We start from the raw sequence: 12,105 nt of genomic DNA, 5'->3' as shown, positions 1-12,105 counted from the left end.
GGGACTGGCTATGAGAAGTATGTGGAAGATGGACATGTTTTGAGGAGGATGTGGAAGAGAGACACATGCGAGGAGATTGGTGGAAGAGGGATATACTGTGAGGTTGTAGGTAGAAGAGAGACAGAGCATGTGGAATCAGGTAGAAGAGGGTCTTATTGTGAGGAGTCAGGTGGAAGAGTGACAGAGTTTGAAGAGGTTGGCAGAATAGGCATAGATTTTTAAGGAGGTTGGTAGAACAGCGACGATGTGTACTATGGCACGTCGAAAAGGCAGAAATTTTGAAGATACATGTCGAAGACGGACTTCTTGTAAATTTGTACCAGGAGGAGTTGCATATTGATAAAAGTGTGATGGAAAAGAGAAAGGGTATGAGAAGGCAGGTGGAATATGGACACAATGCAAGGAGGTGGGTGAACAGCGACATCTTGTAATGAGGCAAATGGAAGAGGTGCAGGTTGAGAAGAAGCATGTGAAATAGAAACAATATATGCAGAGGCAGCTTGAAGACAGACAGAAAATTAAGAGCTAGTTGGAAGAGTGGGAAGACATGAGGGAACATGTGGAACTGACAGGCAGATGGGAGAGTTACAGAATGTGAGAAGGCTGGTAGAAGTCATGTAGGTTGTGAAGACTTAAGTTGGACAGATTGTGGAGAAGCCAGTGAAAGACAGATAGGTTCTGAAGAGGCAGTTGTAAGTGGGACAGGTTGTGAGGGGGGAGATGGAAAAGATCACTAAATTATGAGGCAGGTCGAAGAGGGACAGGTCATGAAGAGGAAGGTAGTAGAGGTAGAGGGACAGGCTATGAGGAGCAGTTGGTAGCAGGACAGGAAGTGAAGGGTTAAATGGTAGAGTGCATATAATGAGGAGGCAAGTGGAAGAGAGATTGTATGTGACAAACAAGTGGGAGAGTAACAGGGTGTAAGGAGGGAACTATGAAAGGCACATTTTCTGAGGAAACAGATGGAAGAGGGGACAGGTTGTCAGGAGTGGAAGACTGACAGGTTGTCTGGAGACAGGTGGAAAAAGAATACATTGTCTGGCAGGCAGTTCGAAGAGAGAAAGGTTATCAGGAGTAGGTGGGAGAGGACAGGTGGTGTGGAAGCATGTGGGTGTGTGACAAGTACTGAGGAGGAATGTGTAAGATAGGTGTATAAGTGGTAGCATGTGGAAGATGGACAATATGTGAGGAAGTAGGTATAGGTACGAGATGTTGTGAGGAACCACATGGAAGAGGCACACACTGTGAGGAGGTGTGAGGAAAAGAAACAGGATATGATGAGACAGGTAGTAGAAGGGCTGGTTTTTAGGAGGCAGGTGTAAGAGGGACAGATTGTGAGCTGGCAGGTGAAAGAAGGACAGAACGTGAGGAGGCTTATATAAGAGGGATAAGGTGTGAGGAGGCGTGTATAAGAAGGTCAGGTTGTGAGGAAGCAGGTGGAGAGGGAGGGGGAGTAGGTGGAAGAGAGACAGGTTGTGTCGTAGCAGGTGGAAGAGAACCGGATTATGCGCATGCAGTTGAAAATGGGCAAGTGGAGGAGAAACTGAGAACCCAGGTGGAAGAGTGAGTGGGCATGAGATGGCAGGATGTAAGAACACATATGGCAAGTCAGACAGAACAGAGACATGTTGTGTAGAGCCAGATGGAACAGGAGGAGGGTGTTTGGAGGCAGGTGGATAGAGGACACATAGTGAGGAGATAGGTGGAACAGGGACATATTTTAAGGAGGTAGAGGGGGAGGAGTGAGGAGGAAGTGGCACTGAGCATGACAAGCTTCGTGGAAGAGGGAACAGGATGTGACGAAATAGCTGGCAGAGTCAGGTGGAGTGGGAACCATTGTGAGAAGGTACGTGGAAGAGACACAGTCTGGAGAGGAAGGTGGAAGACGACAGAATGGAAGGAAGCAGATGGAAGTGGTACAAGTAATAAAAATATATTTGGTATAAGGGAAGTTGTGAGGATGTGGGCGAAGAGAGACAGTTTGTGAGGAGGTGGGTGGAAGTGTGACAGTTTGTGAGGAGGCAGGTGAAAGTAGGGCAGATTATGGTCAGGCATGTGGAAGAGGTAGATGTTGCGATGAGGTGTATGGAAGAGGAGGTCATTGTAAGGAGGCACTTGGTAAGTTAAAAAATGACGTAATTCCTCCAGCTGTAGTAAGGTGTTGGTTTTATTGGCAACTAGTTTCGATGTTGTTACAACATCATCTTCAGGCCCATACTTGTCGAGAGTATCCGTATCTGTCTAACACTAGGTAAGTGTCTAACACTTGGTAAGTGGCTGGATTGTGAGGAGACAGGTGGAAGGGGGACACAGTTTGAGGAATCAGGTGGAAAATTGTCAGAGTGTGAGGATTCAGGTGGAAGAGGGGCATTGTGAAGAACCAGGTAAAGAATGATAGACAGTGTGTGAAGAGGCAGGAGGTAGAGGGATATATGAGGGATCTGTCTGCTGCTTTTGGTGTGTGTATGGCCGTTCAATGGCGAGGTTATCGAAGCCCTTACAAAAGGGAAAAAAGCTAACAAACCATAACTCATTCATTCAGTCACTCACTCGCACTCATACCTCACTCGTGTTAACCCGCACAATCGCTCCATGCCACATGCCATAAAAGAATACAGATATAGTTAAAGGTGCTATACCTGTGATAAAAACAGAAGTGAAACGACGGAGAAGATAAAACAATGGCACAGGGAAGTGCCATTAGCTGACCACTTACAAAAACCATGGGTGAGCCAGTTATTCTGTTAACACAATAAGAACATGTCCCTAAAAGTTTCGAATTAAGTAAGACAGACCTTAAAACTCTAACTACATTCGTTTCACTTAAAACAGAGGACAGGCTTTACAGCAGATTTGCCACTGCCCTCTGGTCCCAAAATAAAACACTATCTAGCAAAATTTGGCATCCCGTGAACTGTATGCTGCAAGCACCACACGTTGGTAAGTCCTCCCGCCAGAGTAAGAACCCATGCATCATTGGGCTTTGGCCTATGGGGAAGATGAGTAAGGAGGACCTCATCCCATCTTCGTGGTAGAAAGCACATGTAATGGGATTTACGATATGCAGCTTATTATCTGTAACATACAGCCACTCATCTTCCCATCTACTCATGGCTCCATGGCTGCTAGGAGATAGCAAGCTGGGGATTGGCACCCTGGAATAACCGAGGATCACGACATGCCTCCACGGCTGTTAGATCCACCCTTTCATTCTGCACAATACCCATGTGCCCCGGTACCCAACAGAAAGACACCTGCTTCCCCTGCCGTTGTTGTTGGAGTGCATGTGGGAATTCTAGATTATCTTATCTGCTGGTTACAAGCATTGTACGTAGTGAGAGGCACTCAGAGAATCTGACAGGCAACAAAGTTAGCACTCAAAACACGTCTAATGTACTCCAGTGCCCCAAGATCGTATACTGTACAATTCTGTATAGTTTTGTGGCAGTTCGATCTTGAGGACACGATAAGGAAAGACAACAGAACAACCATTGATGTCCCTTGTTTCGACTCATCCATAAGGACAACTGTGGAATTGTGAGGCTCAGTTAAAATGTCATAAGATAATGTATTAAAACACACGCAGGAGAACAAGCTCTCCTGTACTGTACGATGTATAAAATTATTCTGTGCCTCTGAAGCAACCACGGTGGCAGACAGTTAAAACATACAGTTAGGGCTGTACATGCTCCACTTCAGGTGACTCTAGCACACTCTCCACATGGGTCACAAACAGTATCTTATGCAGGCAGAGACAGAGGTGTGAGGAACTTACACGCCTAATTTCCACTGGATGATGAGTGGAGGTTCCGCAGCATCAGCACACAGACTGGGAATGGAGTTGGTCCTGTAGGCACCGATAGCCAACCTAAGCCCCCCCATGGTGGATAGCGTCAATAATCAGGTAGGAAAGCTTCGCTGATCTGTGCTGTGAATGCATAAAGGCCCTATAATACTGGAGCAGACGCGCCCTGCCTACTCCCCGAGACCTGCGGCTAAGGTTCTTTATGATATTCAGTACCTTCTGGGTTCTGGTTCTAGGTCGCTCAGGTGTGGTAACCACGACAGTCTGGAATCAAAAATGATGCCCTGAAACCTCACTGAGTCTTTAAAACGTAGAATGGTGTCCCTATTATTCAAGTTAGGTAAATTAAAAATACGACGACAACGATTAAAATGAACAGGTACACTTATCTACAGAAAATTGAAAAGCCGTCTTTGCAGGCCAGTCCTCTAAATTCTGCTCCGTAAGTTGCAACTGACAAGTCGCCGACGCAACACATATAAGGAGCATTGTGCAGAGCTCCTTACCGTATATGTGATACTGTTTAACAGGGTAACACTTGTAACACTACCCTGACAGTATGTTATACAGGGGACTGATGGCGCTTACGTGACAGGGGACTGACGCTGCTTATCAGTCTCCAGCTCAGGAACTCCAGTCACTAAACCCATGCCCAGCAAACGAATGCTGAGCCTCTTTGGCCAAATAAACCGATCATTGACTGGAAATGGTTATGTTCAGCTATAGAGACCATTTGCAGGTATTCATGGACTTCATGTTCCTAAGCAACGATGGAATTTTTACAAATGAAATGACATAATTTCAGAGACTTTAGTGGTCTCATACAGATATGATTTTTATGTATACAAGACTGAAGTAGGGAGTAAAAATTTGTATCAAGACCGGGAATCAAGACCGGGAATCAAGCCTGTGTCTGCTGCTTATTGGGTATGTGCATTGTTCACTACGCTATCTTGGCGTAGCAGTTCATACACTTGCATGGTGACCGATGAACACGCTGTCTGGTCTCCTTCCCCAAACCAACCAACCAACCACTTGCATGGTGGATTAGTGACAAACGCACCTGCCTAATAAGCAAGAGATCTGGGTTCGATTCTCGGCCTCGGTACAAATATTCACAAGGCGCTTCAGTCTTTATACACGAAAATGTAATTTTGACGGAAGATAATGCTCCGCGTCACCGGCCACAGATGTTCGGAATTGGTTTGGAGAACATTCTGGACAATCTAAGCAAATGGTTTGGCCACCCAGATCGCCCAACATGAATCCCATCGAACATTTATGGGACACAGTGGAGAGGTCAGCTTGTGTACAAAATCCTGCACCAGTTACGGAAAATTACAGAGACAGCTTAGCTCAATATTTCTTTGGGGGACTCCCAACCACTTACTGAATTCATGCCACGTCGAGCTGCTGCAGCATGTTCGGCAAAAAGAGATTCGACACAATATTATGAGGGTTATCACTGCTACAGTCTGGGACCGCGCGACCGCTACGGTCGCAGGTTCGAATCCTGCCTCGGGCATGGATGTGTGTGCTGTCCTTAGGTGAGTTAGGTTTAAGTAGTTCTAAGTTCTAGGGGACTGATGACCTCAGAAGTTAAGTCCCATAGTGTTCAGAGCCATTTGAACCACATTTTTTAAAATATCAATAGAACAAAGAAATCCGATGGGCTCAAGTCGCGGGACCTGGAAGGCTGTGGTTGCGGTGGGCCACGACCGATACACTTCTTTAATTTTGTACTTGTCGGCGTTCTGCAGAGTTGTTGTTCCTGTTGTGATCAGGCAAAACTACTTCTATCCACCCTCTACTGTGGGTTCTCTGGTTTGTCGGTAAGGCGGCACAAGAAATATTAATTCACTTTGTTACATAAATGAATAAAAGATTTACTTAACTTTGACGTTGACTCCTTCAGATGAAGTCACGAAATGGACCAGAGCTCTTGCCAGTTCGACACTACATTGACCTAAGCGTGAGAGCGCTGCTCTGCTGAGTTGGGAGGCGTGATATTTAGGAGCGCGTCCCAGACTTTGTTGCGAATTGCAGCGAGCCCTTGCCCGTGTCTGTGGTACCGATACACGCTGGCAACTTTGGTGTGCAACGCAATCTCTATACCGCACTTCTCATTTAATACATAAAATGAGAAAAAACAACTCGGCGCTCGACAGAACACCCGGAGGTACAAAATTAGACAATTGCGCCGAGAAAATCTGAGCGATCTCAATACCCTTGTTGCGAAAAGCTGTTTGCCAGTACTTAGGTGTCGACAATGATGATAAAAATCAAATGGAGGTAATTTATCACTTTGGAATTTTCACCTCACGAAATAAACGTAATGTTAGTGGTTAACAATGTAATATTGGTATGACTACAGCTCTGCAAGCGTCGAATCGGTGAATACATTGGTTTCCGGACCTACATTTGTTAGGAATAAACTGCTAATTTCATTGCCCTCTTCTGTCCTTACTTTGTGGTCTAGTGGATAGTGTCGTGGTTTCTACTACGAGGATCCTCGTTTCGATTCCTGAATGGGTTGGCAACCACCCTTCGAAGAGGCCTGAAGCAGTTTCGTTTAGCCTTTCGTCATATACTAGTGGCAGTCAATAAGTAATGCAACAGAATTTTTTTCTCGGCAAATTTAGACTGAAAAAATGCGAATCTTCTTGTGGGAGATCGTGTAATATATTCCGTTTCAGCCCTTATAGCAGGCTGTTCCAATCGAGCTCCAAGGAGCCGGAGCGCTCCGGAGCGCTCACTGCGGCAGCTCGGAGCCCGCGTGGAGGGGGAAAGCGAATTCACTGCCCCTGACCGCATGCAGCCGCAACTGACGCAATAATCGGTGTTCAATGACAGCGGGAGCCCAGTACCTCTATTGGAGGATACCTTTCTATTCATTGAGAGGCATGGTCGTCTGCAGTGTCTTGTATGTCATAAGGTATTTAATTCTGCGAAGAGGTACAATATACAACGACATTATACACGTCTCCACGCAGCATACTACGATCAGGTAGAAGGCGTTGCACGCAGAGAACTGGTAGCCAGGCTTAAGAACGACATACCGAGAGACGTAAGTTTAGAAACGGTTTCGTAATACGGAGGGTATCAAAACATTCAACATAGTTCGTGTTCTGTAATGCGTTTATAATTTTGAGGCGAATGAGAGCGGAGAAAACACTACTGAATCTGCAATTCGAGCAAGCTACAGGGTCGCTCGCATCATTGCGACGAGTGGCAAGCCGTTTTCGGTGGGGCCACTCGTAAAATCGTGCATGGTAGCAGTTGCAGAATGTTTGTTTCGAAGGGAGGTGCAGGCAGTTGAAGGGGTTTGCCTTTCGAAGCAAACAATGTCTCGTCGAATGCTGGCCATGGCAGCGGATTTAGACACACGGCTCAGGAAAAAGGCGGAGAGCTTTGTTGCATTTTCGTTAGCGCTTGATGAAAGCACCGACATATCGCACTGTGCTGACCTTGCAGTCTTTGTGCGTGGTGTCGACATGGAGCTGCAGGTAACTGAAGAACTCTTGGATGTGGTACCACTCGATTACACCGCAACAGGACGTGACATTTTTGAAGCTGTTTGTGAATCAGTGAACAATATGAATTTGCCGTGGGATAAGCTCCATTCTGTAGCGACAGCCGGTGCACCACAAATGATCGGGCGTCACCAAGGTTTTGCTTCTCGTTTGAAAAATAAACTCAGGGACGAATTCGGGAAAGACATTTTGACTCTTCATTGTTTTATTCGCCAAGAGGCACTGTGTGCTGAAACAGTAGAGCTAGGTGGCGTAATGAAAGATGTCGTGAATTGTGTGAATTTTGTGCGGCGTCACGGTATGAATCATCGCCAATTCAAAGGATTCCTGAAAGATATGGAAACGGAGTGTGGGGATATACGTCACCACAGTACAGTTCGTTGGCTGAGTCGGGGAAAAGTTCTTGATGTTTTCTTTGCCATTCGTGAGAAAATATCCGTTTTTCTCGGAATGAAAGGGGAAGAAATGCGTTGTCTGAGAGATATAAAATAGATATCAGACGTGGCGTTCCTAGCTGACATAACTATGCATCTGAATAATTTAAATGTGTCATTGCAGGGCAAAAGACAGCTAATCGTTGACATGCACGACCAGATCAAAGCGTTCATGGAAAAGTTACGTTTATTTGAGAGGCAGATGAGTAATGGACATTTTTCTTCAATCGTCTTCCTTCTTTAAAACTACCTGAAGGTGCTACTTTCGGCGATTACCAAGAAAAGTTAAAGCAGCTCATCACGTCGTTTGAAGCACGATTCCGAGGTCTCACTAGTTTGGAAATGGAATTTAAGGTGTTCAGCACTCCTTTTTCAGTTTCCCCCGATGACTTGTCATCGTCAATTCAATTGGAGATTATTGATTTGCAAAATTCAAATTTGTTGAAAGAGATGTACTACAACACGTTGGATTTGTCACGATGGTATCGTTCATTACAGCAAAAAACTTTTCCCAAGCTTCACAACAATACCACTCAGATCATGTGCATGTTTGGATCTACGTATTGTTGTGAGCAGCTTTTCTCAGCAATGAAAAGAGTAAAAAGTAAGGAACGATCGTTTCTTCAGGTTGCAACAATGAAGGCCATCCTCCGCATTAACGCTGCGAACACTTTGACGCCTGATATTTCTGATCTTGTAATGAAAAGAACATGTCAAGCTACAGAGGCCCAATAAATTTAGTATGCAATTTCTTGTAAAATAGTTGTTTCTTATTTATTTCCTGAACATCGTATTTCCTGGTGTAGCATGTCACCACGTCTTAGCAGCTAAGAGTATGAGGTTGTCGATCTTGGAAGACGCAGCTGGCACATCAAAACGCTTGCCTTGCCGCCTGACTCAGCCTGCCGTGCCACGTGCGGGCGTGCCGGCCCACTTGAATGGTGACAGCGAGCGACACGGCTCCCTGGAGCAGGGAGCGCTCCGCGGCTCTCAACGGAGCCTACGAGCTGGTACAGCTTGCCCTATAGTTTGATGATGTCCCGGTAGGTATTGGCGATGTACGTAGCCTTGGAAATGGCCTCTGCAACAGAGATGTGTTGCAAGCACAGACCTGTTGGTTTTTTTTTTTGGGCGGAAAACCAGAGCATCACACGGACTCATAGGCGCTTGCAGAATGTCTATGGAGACCTGGCAGTGAACAAACGAGGCATGAATCATTGGGGGAGGCGTCTGTCACCATCGAAACAAGATCGTGCAAACCAGTGAGACATCCCGCGTGCCTGCCGCCTGCACACGGTTGCTGATTCCTGCAGTATTGGAACGTGCGGACACTCTCATTCGAGGGGATCGACAGATAACAATCAGACACATCGCTCCGCCACTGGACACCTCTGTTGGTGGTGCCGTCTCACTCGTCCACCAAATGGGGAAGACTGTGACCGCTGGATGCTTCGTCGCATAACAGCGGCGGAGGACCACCTGTACGGTACTGCTTTCGCGTTACGAGACTGAGACAATTTTTTGTCGATCATCGTCACAGGCAATGAAACAGTGGTACATCACTTCGAACCGGAAACAAAACGGCGATGCATGGAGTGGCGCCACACCACCTCTCCGAAGAAAGAGTTCAAAGCTGTGCCCTCAGACGATCTTCTGAGACTGTGAAGGGTTGTTCTGTTCGATGTTCTCCTTCATAAAGTAACGATAAACTCGGAAGTGTTTAGTGCTACCGTCATGAAATTGGAGGAACGACATCAGCGTGTTCGTCGGCTCAAAAATGCAAAACGTACTTATCTGTCTCCATGACAATGCAAGGCCTGAGGAAGTCTGCGCACCCGAGAGAAGCTCACAAAATCTCACTGGACTCTACTTCCTCACCCACCAAACAGCCTGGATCTCGCACTTCATCTGTTTGGCCCAATGAAGGATACACTCCGCAAGAAGCAGTGCGTGAATAATGTGGTGTCACCGCCAGACACTACACTTGCTAGGTGGTTGCTTTAAATCGGCCGCGGTCTATTAGTACATGTCGGACCCGCGTGTCGCCACTGTCAGTAATTGCAGACCGAGCGCCACCACACGGCAGGTCTAGAGAGATGTACTAGCACGCGCCCCAGTTGTACGGACGACTTGCTAGCGACTACACTGACGAAGCCTTTCTCTCATTTGCCGAGGGACAGTTAGAATAGCCTTCAGCTAAGTCCATGGCTACGACCTAGCAAGGCGCCACTAACCATTTCTAGAGAGAGTCTCACTTGTATCATCGAGAATGCTGTATACAAATGATGGATTAAAGTTAAGTATTCCAGCAGTTACGTACTTTTCTTTATAGCATTCATTACGTATCCTGTTTCAGACCTCACGCCCATCTGCGTGAGCTTAACGCGTGCCTTTCGGCTACTTCCGAGTGGCGTGGCTGTCTTGTTACGCCACAACAAATAATGGGGAGGTTATTGATGCATCAAGAAGTTGGCTCCAGTGTTGACTAGTAGAGTTGTGTCCTGTGGGCATACAGTTCCTCCTAGTAAGGTGGTTCTAATGGCTCTGAGCACTATGGGACTTAACATCTTAGGTCACCAGTCCCCTAGAACTTAGAACTACTTAAACCTAACTAAGGACATCATACACATCCATGGCCGAGGCAGGATTCGAACCTGCGATCGTGGCGGTCGCGCGGTTCTAGACTGTAGCGCCTAGAACCGCTCGGCCACCCCAGCTGGGCCAGTAAGGTGGCATAAGTCCGTCGCTCTGAACTGAGATTATGTCGAAAATTATTGTTTTATAGCCAGTGTAGTGAGGAATAACATGGTGTATTAGAACACTGAGTAAAAGCCAATTGCTTGCATATTGAACGTCTTTCTAATTAAAACTTATTCCTAGCAACATGAGTCGTAGACTACAGCACACTGCGGTACACCGCTGGATAGGAGATTAATGCCTATACTTGGCTATTGCTACCTGGAGAGCTCCAGGCTACATGGAAATGTCTCCCCGTGAAAGTCTCATTCCTTGCAGGTGTTCAGCACTACTGTACATGATCATCCCGCTCGAAAGTCATTTGGTCCCTCGGACTCCGTTGTTCAGAAAAATATGTTTGAATTCCTAACGGACCAAACTGCTGATGTCATCGGTCCATAGACTTACACACTACTTAAACTAACTTATGCCAAGAACAACACACACCCCCATGCCCGAGGGAAAACTCGAACCTCCGGCGGGAGGGGCCGCGCACTTCGTGACATGGCGCCTGTAACCGAGGGGCCACTCAGCGCGGCGATTCCGTTGTTTCTGCTTCTACGAGGGCAGTTCAATAAGTAATGCAACACATTTTTTTCTGAAACAGGGGTTGTTTTATTCAGCATTGAAATACACCAGGTTATTAACCAATCTTTTAGCTACAAAACACTATTTTTCAACGTAATCTCCATTCAATGCTACGGCCTTACGCCACCTTGAAATGAGGGCCTGTATGCCTGCACGGTACCATTCCACTGGTCGATGTCGGAGCCAACGTCGTACTGCATCAATAACTTCTTCATCATCCGCGTAGTGCCTCCCACAGATTGCGTCTTTCATTGGGCCAAACATATGGAAATCCGACGGTGTGAGATCGGGGCTGTAGGGTGCATGAGGAAGAACAGTCCACTGAAGTTTTGTGAGCTCCTCTCGGGTGCGAAGACTTGTGTGAGGTCTTGCGTTGTCATGAAGAAGGAGAGGTTCGTTCAGATTTTTGTGCCTACGAACACGTTGAAGTCGTTTCTTCAATTTCTGAAGAGTAGCACAATACACTTGAGAGTTGATCGTTTGAACATGGGGAAGGACATCAAACAGAATAACCCCTTCAGCGTCCCAGAAGACTGTAACCATGACTTTACCGGTTGAGGGTATGGCTTTAAACTTTTTCTTGGTAGGGGAGTGGGTGTGGCGCCACTCCATTGATTGCCGTTTTGTTTCAGGTTCGAAGTGATGAACCCACGTTTCATCGCCTGTAACAATCTTTGACAAGAAATTGTCACCCTCAGCCACATGACGAGCAAGCAATTCCGCACAGATGGTTCTCCTTTGCTCTTTATGGTGTTCGGTTAGACAACGAGGGACCTAGCGGGAACAAACCTTTGAATATCCCAACTGGTGAACAATTGTGACAGCACTACCAACAGAGATGTCAAGTTGAGCACTGAGTTGTTTGATGGTGACCTGTCGATCATCTCGAACGAGTGTGTTCGCACGCTCCGCCATTGCAGGAGTCACAGCTGTGCACGGCCAGCCCGCACGTGGGAGATCAGACAGTCTTGCTTGACCTTGCGGCGATGATGCCACACGCTTTGCCCAA

The sequence above is a fragment of the Schistocerca cancellata genome, chromosome 9 (assembly GCF_023864275.1).
Source record: "Schistocerca cancellata isolate TAMUIC-IGC-003103 chromosome 9, iqSchCanc2.1, whole genome shotgun sequence".
NCBI lineage: Eukaryota > Metazoa > Arthropoda > Insecta > Orthoptera > Acrididae > Schistocerca > Schistocerca cancellata.
This window is presented reverse-complemented; position numbering follows the sequence as displayed.